Genomic DNA, 14280 nt, shown 5'->3' with positions numbered 1-14280 from the left:
ATTGAATTTAAAAAACAACAGGTGTATTACAAGATTATCAAATAGGCATTCAGAAGAATTTTTAGAAACTTTCATAGAAGTAAATGATATGCTGCAAAACCGAAAGTAAAACATGACATCATTAATTTAATATTGAGGATGAAAGCAGGTTTTTCAGTTAAGCCAATAATATTAATTCATGGCATATGTGCAATTATTCAATAAAGTTTTTACATTTCTGAACACTTCATTGTAATCATAAATTAACATTTAGATGTTGGTATTTAGTTGCATACAAACTTCATCTTTAAATGTGTGATAAGACCTTTATTTTTAACTTTTAAGATCTGTTTTTATAGCATATATATAGAGCATCTACAAGATGTTTTAAAAAGCTGTGCTAATATCCTAGAAATGTCCCACAACACAGGCATAAATGTGTTTTCAACACCTCCATTATGTAGAACTTAAAAAAATGTAAGAGACCTATATATGTGTAATTGTTAAGCCTGGTAATGCACCACACCTACAACATAACCTACAAATCTACAGATATATATCTTTTTAGAATATACATATGCTAAGATTCTAGCAAACTAATTCAATAAACTCCTCCCAAAAATACATAAAGACCAATCCAGGTTTGTACTTGGCAGGTAAGCTATGAAAAAATTAAAAACCTACAGTTAATATTACATGTTTATAGTCTGAGGATTATGGATGTGGAAAAGACATCCAATAAGGTGCATTGGTCATTTACATTGTCCACCCTGTAGCAGTTTGATTTCAGCACTCAGTTTGTAAACATAATTATGATTTAAGGCACCGCCTCAGCTAGATTTAGAATAAAAGATGAATTATTACCAGGTTTTACCATTTTGAATGGAACAAGGCAGGGATGTCCTCTCACGCCCAATGCTTTACACTCAAAATAGAAATAATAGCTACAACACATATAGACAATACTGATATATCAGGGATATTAATAGGCAGTAATTCTTACAAAAATGCTCCTTATCATAGATGATATATGATTACCGTTTCTAATCAAAAAACTATTAAAAAGCTTCTAATAGAACTTTGAAGAATAGGGACTATGGTCCAACTTCCTAAACTTGAAAAATTACGAGCTCCTTAATATTACTACCACTAAGAAAGATGTTTGAAATTTGCTAACGTTCAAATCATTCCCACTAGTCTTAAATATATCTGCATTTGGACATGTTGGAATTTTCAACAGATTCAGGGCGTCAGAATTTCTTTTGTTGACACATTTAGTTTGGCGGAATATTTGGATAACAATTTTGTTCAATTCAGAATTGGATACATTGCATTAAAGCCTATAGGATTCACTCAAAACACTCCTTTTAGCCGCACAATTACACTGCAAGCAAATGCAAACAATCCAAACATTTATTGCTAACTGGGACATGAAAACATACATGAACTGGAGCAAGATTTACAAAGAGATTTCAAACAATAAATTGAAATTAAAAGCACCACTACAACCTTTCCATTAATTTTTTGTTCTTATCATTCAAATATATATATTTGTTTTTTACAAATCCCTCATGCCAAAGTACCCACATTCCTCACTTTCTCACACACCTGCTCCACAACAAGTTTGTAGTTAATAGTTCTTATTGAAGAGTCAACCCAGAGAATGGCACGAAGAGGAGAGGCAGCAGCAGGAAGCAGAGTAACCAAACAAAACTTTTGATAATAATAATAATATAGTGCAAAAACTCCAAAAATACACCTCCAGCAGCAGCCAGCAGTTCTATGAGGATTAGACGAATAATGACCAGCCATCACAGATTAGGTAGGGCAGGAGCAGGAAGGGTAGCTGCAGGCAGCAGCAGGCTGCAGATTTACTGGACTAGGTAGGTAGACCAGACAGTACATAAACCTCAACCATACACCTACAGGGGAGGAGGATGGCAACACATGCCTAGAGCCCCTTGGACTCAGCAGCCAGCAGTTGCCTGATTATTTGGCATTGACAGATGATGACCACCACAGAGCAGGGAGGGCAGGAATGGCAGCAGAGATACTGAAGTAGGCCTCTGGATTATAGTGCACCAACCCCATAAATACACCTCCAAGGAATGTGACAAGTGGAGTGAATGTAGTATGGGTGAAAGAAAATTTCTCACATTCTGCACCAACTGACACACCAGCTCCTTAAAAAGGCTTGAAGTTATCCTTGTAGACTCAATTCTCAGATCTGTTTACAAAGTCCTTGTGAAAGTCCTTTAACATGGGCAAGAGCTGTATCTCTCTGAAACCCAAGTTAAACAGAAGGCAGAGATCTACTTTGAAAATGATACTTTGGTGAAGGGAGGGAACTTCAACGAGATGCACAACTGTGTGGAATATGCATCAGTACTGCAGCAACCACAGTCTTGTCTGTTACTTTTTCCTAAATTGTGTTCTACATATTGTCAAAATATCTTGTTTGACTTCTAGGCCAGGATCCAGCATGATGTTGTCATTAACTAATTCCTCTAGGATATAGGCATGGCCTGAAACAAATAGAAGATCCCAAGACCAAGCAAACATATATGCTGATACTCTGTTGCACACTGCTCCTAGCTGTTCTCCAAGAATTTGTCATTGGCTGATGACCACCACAGAGCAAGAACAGCAGTAGCAGCAGTGGGCAGCAGCTTTTCAGAAGTTGGCGCGATTGTTCCTTAGTCTGCTGTTTTGCAATTTAATTTCAGAAGGATTGCATCTACTAGATTGAAGGGCTTTTACATCACCGTCTTAGGCAGGACAATATAACTATTAGGTGGAAATCGATTTGGAGATGACAGAATGTTTGAGCAGCAGAGGGCTCTTCTCTATGCTATGGCTTCCTGTGTCAATTAATTGGGATTGGGAGCCCATTAAGCAACGATGAGTGGACCATGTTTAGTCAGTTAGTGGCAGTCCTAAAGCCTTTTAGGGAAATCACAGAGAAATTGAGCCAAAACACTGCCAGTCAGCATCAAATCATATTCTTGTTCAGTCATCTCTTGAGCAAGATTGATGCCTTCTTTGAAAACCGTGAAGTGGTTCCTATTAGCATACTAAGAAGTGAAGTCAGGAGGATTAAGGAGTAGCTTAAAGGTCGCATGCAGGAGCTTCTCCATTCAAAACTTTTTTTTATTAGTAAAAACTTGCATCCAGAAGTAAAATGGTTTGAAAGGGTAATTCCATTATTTTGACCATAAAATTAAGGGAAGTAGCTAATCATTTGTGTACATTTTTATGAAACAGAGTTGTATTTAGTTGCTACTCAAGAGGAAAATACTATCTGGCAGACTTAGACCTTTGTAATGAAATCATAATAGATAAATGCAAATGTACAGTGAGCAGTGAAGAACTTATCTATGGGGACATGCATTAAAACCGTAAACTGATCATAGGGCCTTGAAAATGTTGCTAAATAACTACAAACATCAAGCAGGAAACCGCATTGCTAGAAAGTCAGCTATACTATTGTCTTTTACATATGAATACAGACCAGAAAATGAAAATGTGACAGCTTATTGCCTGTCTCACCTGCAATGTCTGCTATGAGACAACCTTCTGATTCTGATAAACCCACCCAGCTGCTAATATAACATTTGTAGAAAATCTTGAGAGTGGCAGAACTGGCAGTGGTAGAACTGATGGTGGCACTGGGGTGAACACTGGTGCAGGTGGTTTTCATAGTATCTTGTGTAAAGAGCTGACATGTACACGGAGGCAGCTTTGTAACCTGGGACCCCATCCTAATCCTAATACTAGGCTGTGAGCCAAACTATGTCAATACAGCACCTCCGCTTTCAGTTCCCTTCACTGTCCACTTTTGTTTTATTGCTGGTCTTACACAATCCTTAATTTGAAATGTGTTTTTAACCAAATGAAGTCAGAATGCCTACCTATGTAACGCAGGCTATGCCACACATTAATATCATTCATTTTTAATAAAGAAAATGTGCAGTTTAAAATTATTTTAGAAAATGTGCAGTTTAAAATGAACTGCAAGAAATTAGAAATGTTTCTGCACTCAAAGGGTTAATGCTTCATTAAAAAATTGTTTTCAAAACAGACAACTAGTCTACCTTTAATTCACAGGCCATGGCTCCTATCACAATATAATTATGAATTATCTCATCATGCAGTTCACTGCAAGAAAATAGAAATGGTTTTCTGCACACAAAGGGTTAAAGTTAGTTCTAATTAGTCATAAGTTGCAGTCTATGGCCCCACAGCAAAGTAAATGTGCAGCTTTTAAATAAAGTTTAACTGACTGCAATAAAATACATATGGTTTTCTGTACACAAAGTGTTAGAGATTAAAGGGACAATCAACAACAGAATTGTTGTTGTTTAAAAATAAATAAAATCCCTTTAATACCCATTCCCCAGTTTTGCATTACCAACACAGTTATAATAATGCACTTTTTACCTCTGTAATTACCTTGTATCTAAGCTTCTGCTGACTTCCCCCTTATTTCAGTTCTTTTGACAGACTTGCATTTTAGCCAATCAGTGCTCACTTCTAGGTCACTTTACGTGCATGAGCTTAATGTTATCTATATGAAACACATGAACTAATGCCCTCTAGTGGTCAAAATGCATTCAGATTAGAGGCAGTCGTTAAGGTCTAAGAAATTAGCATATGAACCTCCTAGGTTTAGCTTTCAACTAAAGAATGAAGAATGAGATTGGTATAATCAATATAATACTGTTTCTCTATATTGGCCAAAGTGCAGTTTATTTTAAAGTAATATCTGGTATTTATTAAGTATTGTTGCATTTTATATTATGTAACTTTTGACTGAAACGTTTAAAGGGACACTAAAGTCAAAATTAAACTTTAATGATTCAGATAGAGCATGTAATTTTAAGCAACTTTCTAATTTATTCCTATTATCAAATTTCTTTCTTCTCTTGGTATCTTTATATGAAAAGCATAAATGTAAGGCTAAGAGCAGGCCTATTTTTGGTTTAGAACCTGGGCTGCACTTGCTTATTGGTGGCTAAATGTAGCCAGGGTTCTGAACCAAAAATGGGCCGGCTCCTTAGCTAACATTACTACTTTTTTAAATAAAGATTCAAAGAGAACAAAGAAGAAATGATAATAGGAGTAAGTTAGAAAGATGCTTAAAATTGCATGCTCTATCTGAATCATGAAAGAAAAAAATTGGGTTTAATATCCCTTTAATAAAAACTACAATAATCGCAAGCAAACAACACATTTTTTTTCTGATTTAAAGGGACAGTCTACACCAGAATTTTTATTGTTTTAAAAGATAGATAATCCCTTTATTACCCATTCCCCAGTTTTGCATAACCAACACAGTTATAATAATATAGTTTTTACCTCTGTGATTACCTTGTATCTATGGCTCTGCAAACTGCCCCTTTATTTCAGTTCTTTTGACAGACTTGCAGTTTAGCCAATCAGTGCCTGCACCCAGATAACTTCAAGTGCACGAGCACAGTGTTATCTATATGAAATACGTGAACTAACACCCTCTAGTGGTGAAAAACTGTTAAAATGCATTCTGAAAAGAGGTGGCCTTCAAGGTCTAAGAAATTAGCATATGAACCTCCTAGGTTAAGCTTTCAACTAAGAATACCAAGAGAACAAAGCAAAATTGGTGATAAAAGTAAATTGGAAAATTGTTTAAAATTACATGCTCTATCTGAATCATGAAAGTTTATTTTGGCCTAGACTGTCCCTTTAATCCAATACCAGTACTGAATTGTTCCTTTACAAGGTATAAGAGTTTTTTTCATACCACCAATGCCTTTGAAAAGATTTGCGCATGCATGCCCTGAATGCTACGGAAATTCATTTTGGAATAGATTTCAATTTGAAAACCCTATAAAAAGCCCATGACATCTTTTAAGATAATTTAAGGTGAATGGAATGGAGCCCATAGTTTAATGCTTCAAATCACTCAAACAATGTTTTATTACAATATGATATTCATTTCAAAATGTTCTTCATCATATTTAGCATCTTTCCTTCTTTCTTCCCCTCCCTCTCTTTCTCATTATCATTTGTATAATCACTCTTCCACACTGTATACCTATTTTAGTCCTATACGGCAATGCACACTTTTATTGTAAAAATTCACAGATGTTTTTTTTTTTAATACTCGCTGTAAAACAAATGAATGCTACAATGTTTAAATTCAATGCTTAAAGGGACACTGTACCCAAAAAATTTCTTTCGTGATTCAGATTGAGCATGAAATTTTAAGCAACTTTCTAATTTACTCCTATTATCAATTTTTTTTTATTCTCTTGGTATCTTTATTTGAAATGCAAGAATGTAAGTTTAGATGCCGGCCCATTTTTGGTGAACAACCTGGGTTGTCCTTGCTGATTGGTGGATAAATTCATCCACCAATAAAAAATTGCTGTTCAGAGTACTGAAACCAAAAAAAAGCTTAGATGCCTTCTTTTTCAAATAATGATAGCAAGAGAAGAAAGAAAAATTGATAATAGGAGTAAATTAGAAAGTTGCTTAAAATTGCATGCTCAATCTGAATCACAAAAGAAAATGTTTGGGTACAGTGTCCCTTTAAGGTAAAGCTACCTTTGTGAGTAAATTATCGTTAGTGTTGAGTTTTCATATTGACTAAAACTTTAATAAACCTAAGTCATATGAATAATAAACTTGTAAACCAGATTAGCAATGCAACAGCATGAAATGCAGGGTATTGAACTACCTTTTATGTAAAAAAGAGACTCTTATATGGACTTACAAGTATAAATATCATTTCAAAGCAATTTAAAAAGAGAAAATTCCTATCTGTAGCTTTCTCTGCACTAACAAGCCAATTTACAGCTGTGTTAAACACTCTAAACACATTTCAATTCAGATAATACAGTACTTCATTAATCTGATAATTACTATCTAAAGCTTTTATAATGAGCATGCACCAGCTTGGTAATGAGCCTGCCAATATTAGATAACCCTGGTCCTTGTCTTTGGCTTGGCCATGCATCTCTGCTACGGTCATTATATTGTTAGTACATGCCTTTAACTGTGAGTTTAATTAGCAAAGAAAATACCTAGTTTAAGGTTTTATTACAGTCATCAATGTTCTTTCCAATTTCTAGAATTGGTATTATTTTCTACAAGCTGTAGATGTGTTAGTGGTTGTTTTCAAGCCTCTTACCACAGTAATAAACAGTAATAATTCAATGCAGCAATTTGGGACTCTTTCAGCTACCATTTTCCACCCCCCTTCCAATACAGCTTCAGTGTTGTGCAGTCACTGAAATCACTGATGACTCTTAATAAAAAGAACTGCAAGATAAAAGCAGTGGAAACTATCTGAGGACAATAGCTTATTATAGCCTATGTGATTTCCTTTTCATAGAAACATCAGTAAATACTTATATTTGTTACATTGCTATGTGGAAGAAGGTCTTCTTTATTTCTGCTGTATTCTTTATATATTTTATTTGTGTAATCATTTAATTGATTTTATTCTTTTATATACAGTAAATGCATCGTTTATATCAGCACTTAAGCAGTTCACTACAAAAAAGAGCTGCACATTAAATAAATGCTTAAAAAGCATTTAAAAGTTTAATTGTGTTAGCAAAACTTGCATTGTTCTGCAGTCCAGGGGCATAGCTCTTTGCTGTGACCAACTCCTTCACTGATCAAGCAAAAGCTGGGCAGCATGTTGCTGGGTTAGCATTCTAGATAGTCCAGCATACACTCCAGCCTCTCTAGAGACAGTCAAAAACACAACTTTCTTTCATATAGGTGGCGAGAGTCCATGAGCTGTTACTTATGGGATATGCATTCCTACCAGGAGGAGACAAAGTTTCCCAAACCTCAAAAGCCTATAAATACTCCGTCCACCTCACACATACCTCAGTTTAAAACTTTGCCTCCTTAGGAAGTGGTTGAAGCATGATGTGCTTGACTTCTTCAGTGAAAGGGGCTTCAGAGCATATTGAAGCCTGGTTCCCCTCCAAGTACAGTGCTTCACAGAGGGAAGTGAAGGGAATGCTGCTTCATGACACCATGTATTCGCCTCTGGAAAATATTTTCATGGACTCTCTGTAAATTCGGTTTGCGGGATTCATCTTTGCCTCCCTTTACAGATTGACATTATACTCCTGTTCCATTACCTCTACTGATATGTTTCAGTACTCGTCTGGCTGTCTGCTATCAGTGGATGAGTGTCTATAAGGTAAGTATATAAAACATTTGTGTTACTTTATTTAAAACATTCTCAGCTATGGATCTGGGCACATTTATTTGTAAAGTTGTTTCTATGTAAATCTTAATATAGACCCCAGGGACAGGCACAAGTTACCTCTTATTTACTTACAGCATATGTTTTAAGAAGAAAATATAACAAATTTCTAAGAAAAGTTTTTCGTTTTTTTTTTCATTTTAACCCCTTAACGACCGAGGACGTGCAGGGTACGTCCTCAAAAAAAAGGCAGTTAACGCCTGAGAACGTACCCTGCACGTCCTCGGTGTGGAAAGCAGCTGGAAGCGATCCTGCTCACTTCCAGCTGCTTTCCGGTTATTGCAGTGATGCCTCGATATGGAGGCATCCTGCAATAACTCTAGATGGCCATCCGATGCAGAGAGAGCCACTCTGTGGCCCTCTCTGCACCGGACATCGATGGCCGGTATCGTTGGTGGGTGGGAGCCGACTTGGGAGGCGGGTGGGCGGCCATCGATGGGCCGGGTAATGTAGAGGGGGGCGGGATCGGGGGCAGGGCCGATGGGGGCGTGCACGGGCGCGCGGCGGGCGGGCGCGTGCACGGGGCGGGAGCGGGTGGGAACGCTACACTACAGAAAATATAAGTTTTAAAAAGTTTGAATAAGGGGTATTTTAATTTAAAAAAATATAAATTGAACATATCTAGGAGGGGGTGGGGGGTTGGTCTTTGGTGGGGCAGGGAGCTACACTACAGAAAAGGGGAAAGATTAAAAAAATATCAGCAATTTTATTCTAAACTGGGTACTGGCAGACAGCTGCCAGTACCCAAGATGGCGGCCATTAAGACAGAGGGGAGAGTTAGAGAGCTGATTGGTGGGGGATCAGTCAGGTTGGGGGCTAAAGGGGGGTCCTACAGAGCAGCATATGCAAATATGCCTTTTAAAAAAAAAAAAAAAAAAAGCCCAAATATAGCTTTTATTTTAGTACTGGCAGAGTTTCTGCCAGTACTTAAGATGGCGGGGACAATTGTGGGGTGGGGGAGGGAAGAGAGCTGTTTGGGAGGGATCAGGGGGTCTGATGTTTCAGGTGGGAGGCTAAGCTCTACACTAAAGCTAAAATTAACCCTGCAAGCTCCCTACAAGCTACCTAATTAACCCCTTCACTGCTACCCATAATGCGTGTGATGCGCATTTAGCGGCCTAAGTACCAAAAAGCAACGCCAAAGCCATATGTGTCTGCTATTTCTGAACAAAGGGGATCACAGAGAAAAAATTACAACCATTTATGCCATAATTGCACAAGCTGTTTGTAAATAATTTCAGTGAGAAACAAAAAGTTTGTGAAAAAGGGAACTTTTTTTTTATTTGATCGCATTTGGCGGTGAAATGGGGGCATGCAATATACCAAAATGGGCCTAGATCAATACTTTGGGTTGTCTGCTACACTAGACTAAAGCTAAAATTAACCCTACAACCTCCCTACAAGCTCCCTAATTAACCCCTGCACTGCTGGGCATAATACACGTGTAGTGCGCAGCGGCATTTAGCGGCTTTCTAATTACCAAAAAGCAATGCCAAAGCCATATATGTCTGCTATTTCTGAAAAAAGGGGATCCCAGAGAAAAATTTACAACCATTTATGCCATAATTGCACAAGCTGTTTGTAAATAATTTCAGTGAGAAACCGAAAGTTTGTGAAAAAGTGAACAATTTTTTGTATTTGATCGCATTTGGCGGTGAAATGGTGGCATGAAATATACCAAAATTGGCCTAGATCAATACTTTGGGATGTCTTCTAAAAAAAAATATATACATGTCAAGGGATATTCAGGGATTCCTGAAAGATATCAGTGTCCCAATGTAATTAGCGCTAATCTTGAATAAAATGGTTTGGAAATAGCAAAGTGCTACTTGTATTTATGGCTCTATAACTTGCAAAAAAAGCAAAGAACATGTAAACCTTGGGTATTTCTAAAATCAGGACAAAATTTAGAAAATATTTAGCATGTGTGTTTTTTAGTGGTTGTAGATGTGTAACAGATTTTGGGGGTCAAAGTTAGAAAAAGTGTGTTTTTTTCCATTTTTTTCTCATATTTTATAATTTTTTTATAATAAATTATAAGATATGATGAAAATAATGGTATCTTTGGAAAGTCCATTTAATGGCGAGAAAAACGGTATATAATATGTGTGGGTACAGTAAATGAGCAAGAGGAAAATTACAGCTAAACACAAACACCGCAAAAAATGTAAAAATAGCCTTGGTCCCAAACGGACAGAAAATGGAAAAGTGCTGTGGTCATTAAGGGGTTAAACAAATTTACGGACAGATTGCGAGTTTTGCGTTAGAAGCTGTGTGGTTACCACTCACTTTCTTACAGCGTTAAAAGGCAAGAAGTGAGCGTTGAGCAAAATTGTGCTCCTTACCGCACTCCAATACCAGTGTTGCTTAAGTCAGTGGTGAGCTGGTCGTACGTGCTCGTGCACGATTTCCCCATAGACATCAATAGGGAGAGCCGGCTGAGAAAAAGTCTAACACCTGCCAAAAAGCTCAGTAACTCAGCCCTATTGATTCCTATGGGGAAATAAAAGTTATGTTTACACCTAACACCCTAACATGAACCCCGACATCGCCGACACCTACATTATACTTATTAACCCCTAATCTGCCGCTCCGGACACCACCGCCACCTACATTATACTTATTAACCCCTAATCTGCTGCCCGCAACATCGCCGGCACCTACATTATATTTATTAACCCCTAATCTGCTGCCCCCAATGTCGCCGTAACCTACCTACACTTATTAACCCCTAATCTGCTGCCCCCATGTCGCAGCCACTATATTAAATGTATTTATCCCTAAATCCAAGTCTAACCCTAACACCCCCTAACAAATATAATTTAAATAAATCTAAATAAAATTCCTATCATTAACCGCATTATTCCTATTTAAAACTAAATACTTATAAAATAAACCCTAAGCTAGCTACAATATAACTAATAGTTACATTGTAGCTATCTTAGGGTTTATTTTTATTTTACAGGCAAGTTTGTATTTATTTTAACTAGGTAGAATAGTAATTAAATAGTTATTAACTATTTAATAACTACCTAGCTAAAATAAAGACAAATTGACCTGTAAAATAAAACCTAACCTAAGTTACACTAACACCTAATACTACACAACAACTAAATAAATTAACTAAATTAAATACAATTAAATAAATTAAATAAGATTAGCTAAATCACAAAAGCAAACAAACACTAAATTACAGCAAATAAAAAACAAATTACAGATCTTTAAACTAATTACACCTAATCTAATAGCCCTGTCAAAATAAAAAAAAGTCCCCCCAAAATTAAAAAAAAAACCCTAGCCTAAACTAAAATATCAATAGCACTTAAAAGGGCATTTTGCAGGGCATTGCCCCAAAGTAATCAGCTCTTTTACCTGTAAAAAAAATACAAACAACCCCCAACAGTAAAACCCACCACCCACACAAACAACCCCCCAAATAAAATACTAACTAAAAAAACCTAAGCTCCCCATTGCCCTGAAAAGGGCATTTGGTTGGGCATTGCTCTTAAAAGGGCATTTAGCTCTTTTGCAGGCCCAAAGTCCCTAACCTAAAAAATAAACCCACCCAATACACCCTTAAAAAAATCCTAACACTAACCCCCGAAGATTCACTTACCAGGAGAAGTCTTCATCCAAGCAGCAAGATGTCCTCAGCGAAGCCGGCAGAAGTGGTCCTCCAGACGGGCAGAAGTGGTCCTCCAGACGTGCAGAAGTCTTCATCCAGACAGCATCTTCTATCTTCATCCTTCCGACGCGGAGCGTTTCCATCTTCAAGACATCCGGAGCGGAGCATCCTCTTCAAATGACATCTTCTTCCGAATGAATATAACTTTAAGTGACGTCATCCAAGATTCTATCAGCCAATCGGAATTAAGGTAGAAAAAATCCTTTTGGCTGATGCAATCAGCCAATAAGATTGAGCTGGCATTCTATTGGCTGTTCCAATCAGCCAATAGAATGCGAGCTCAATCCTATTGGCTGATTGGATCAGCCAATAGGATTAAAGTTCAATCCTATTGATGATCCAATCAGCCAATATGATTTTTTCTACCTTAATTCCGATTGGCTGATGGGTGTATTGGGTGGGTTTATTTTTTAGGTTAGGAACTTTGGGCCTTCAAAAGAGCTAAATGCCCTTTTAAGTGCAATGCCTATCCAAATGCCCTTTTCAGGCATTAGGTTTTTTTAGTTAGTATTTTATTTGGGGGGTTGTTTGTGTGGGTGGTGGGTTTTACTGTTGGGGGTTGTTTGTATTTTTTTTTTACAGGTAAAAGAGCTGATTACTTTGGGGCAATGCCCCGCAAAAGGCCCTTTTAAGTGCTATTGATATTTTAGTTTAGGCTAGGGTTTTTTTTTAATTTTGGGGGGACTTTTTTTATTTTGATAAGGTTATTAGATTAGGTGTAATTAGTTTAAAGATCTGTAATTTGTTTTTTATTTTCTGTAATTTAGTGTTTGCAATGCCCATCCAAATGCCCTTTTCAGGGCAATGGGGAGCTTAGGTTTTTTTAGTTAGTATTTTATTTGGGGGGTTGTTTGTGTGGGTGGTGGGTTTTACTGTTGGGGGGGTTGTTTGTATTTTTTTTTTACAGGTAAACTTTGGGGCAATGCCCCGCAATTGGCCCTTTTAAGGACTATTGATAGTTTAGTTTAGGCTAGGGTTTTTTTTATTTTGGGGGGGCTTTTTTATTTTGATAGGGCTATTAGATTAGGTGTAATTAGTTTAAAGATCTGTAATTTGTTTTTTATTTTCTGTCATTTAGTGGGGTTTTTTTGTGATTTAGCTAATTTAATTTAATTAATTGTATTTAATTTAGTTAATTTATTTAATTGTAGTGCAGTGTTAGGTGTTAGTGTAACTTAGGTTAGGCTTTATTTTACAGGTATATTTGTCTTTATTTTAGCTAGGTAGTTATTAAATAGTTAACAACTATTTAATAACTATTCTACCTAGTTAAAATAAATACAAACTTGCCTGTAAAATAAAAATAAACCCTAAGCTAGCTACAATGTAACTATTAGTTATATTGTAGCTAGCTTAGGGTTTATTTTATAGGTAAGTATTTAGTTTTAAATTGGAATAATGTAGTTAATGATAGTAATTTTTTTTAGATTTATTTAAATTATATTTAAGATAGGGTGTGTTAGGGTTAGGGTTAGACTTAGATTTAGGGGTTAATACATTTAATATAGTGGCTGCGACGTTGGGGACGGCAGATTAGGGGTTAATAATATTTAACTAGTGTTTGCAAGGTGGGAGTGCGGCGGTTTAGGGGTTAATATGTTTATTATAGTGGCGGCAATATCCGGAGCGGCAGATTATGGGTTAAATTTTTTTTTTAGTATTTGCGATGTGGGAGGGCCTCGGTTTAGGGGTTAATAGGTAGTTTATGGGTGTTAGTGTACTTTTTAGCAATTTAGTTAGGAGTTTTATGCTACGGCGTTGTACCATAAAACTCTTAACTACTGACTTTAGAATGCGTTAGGGATCTTGGAGGTAGAGGGTGTACCGCTCACTTTTTGGCCTCCCAGGACAGACTCGTAATACCGGCGCTATGGAAGTCCCATAGTAAAAAGGGTTTACGAAGTTTACGTAAATCGTTTTGCGGTAAGGCCAAAAAAGTGTGCAGGCCCCTAAACCTGCAAGACTAGTAATAGCAGCGGTAGTGAAAAAGCAGCGTTAGGACCTGTTAACGCTGCTTTTTCAGCTTAACGCACAACTCATAATCTAGCCGTTATTTTCTGAGGGACCGTATGACTGCACTTTTTGGGGATTGTACCTAAGACGAAAATAGCATAATTCCTAAATTGCTATACTTACAGCGTTCTTGTAGTTGGTTTTAGAGCACGGGCATGGAGATCACGTCACAACCTTTTTTAGGGTTTATAAAGATGCACCATCATTTTGTGCCGCAACGCTCTGAAAAATGTTGGTGCAAAAATATTTTCTTTAAAATCTCCGCCCCTCTATCTTGTTTGCCCTTCGCCATGCATCGTAGGGTCTTACCAGATGCTTTGTTTTTTATTCCCTG

The 14280-nt window shown here is 36.9% G+C and overlaps 1 protein-coding gene across 1 annotated transcript in view; it reads left to right on the top strand.

Moving 5' to 3' along the window:
- Positions 1–14280, top strand: part of NKAIN2 (sodium/potassium transporting ATPase interacting 2) — a 987696-nt gene that overhangs the window by 500172 nt on the left and 473244 nt on the right. The gene's annotated exons all lie outside the window — the stretch shown is intronic.

Source organism: Bombina bombina, chromosome 4 (genome assembly GCF_027579735.1).
Source record: "Bombina bombina isolate aBomBom1 chromosome 4, aBomBom1.pri, whole genome shotgun sequence".
Taxonomy (NCBI): domain Eukaryota; kingdom Metazoa; phylum Chordata; class Amphibia; order Anura; family Bombinatoridae; genus Bombina; species Bombina bombina.
Note: the sequence above shows the minus strand (reverse complement) of the source record. Positions and strands in the feature narration are given on the sequence as shown.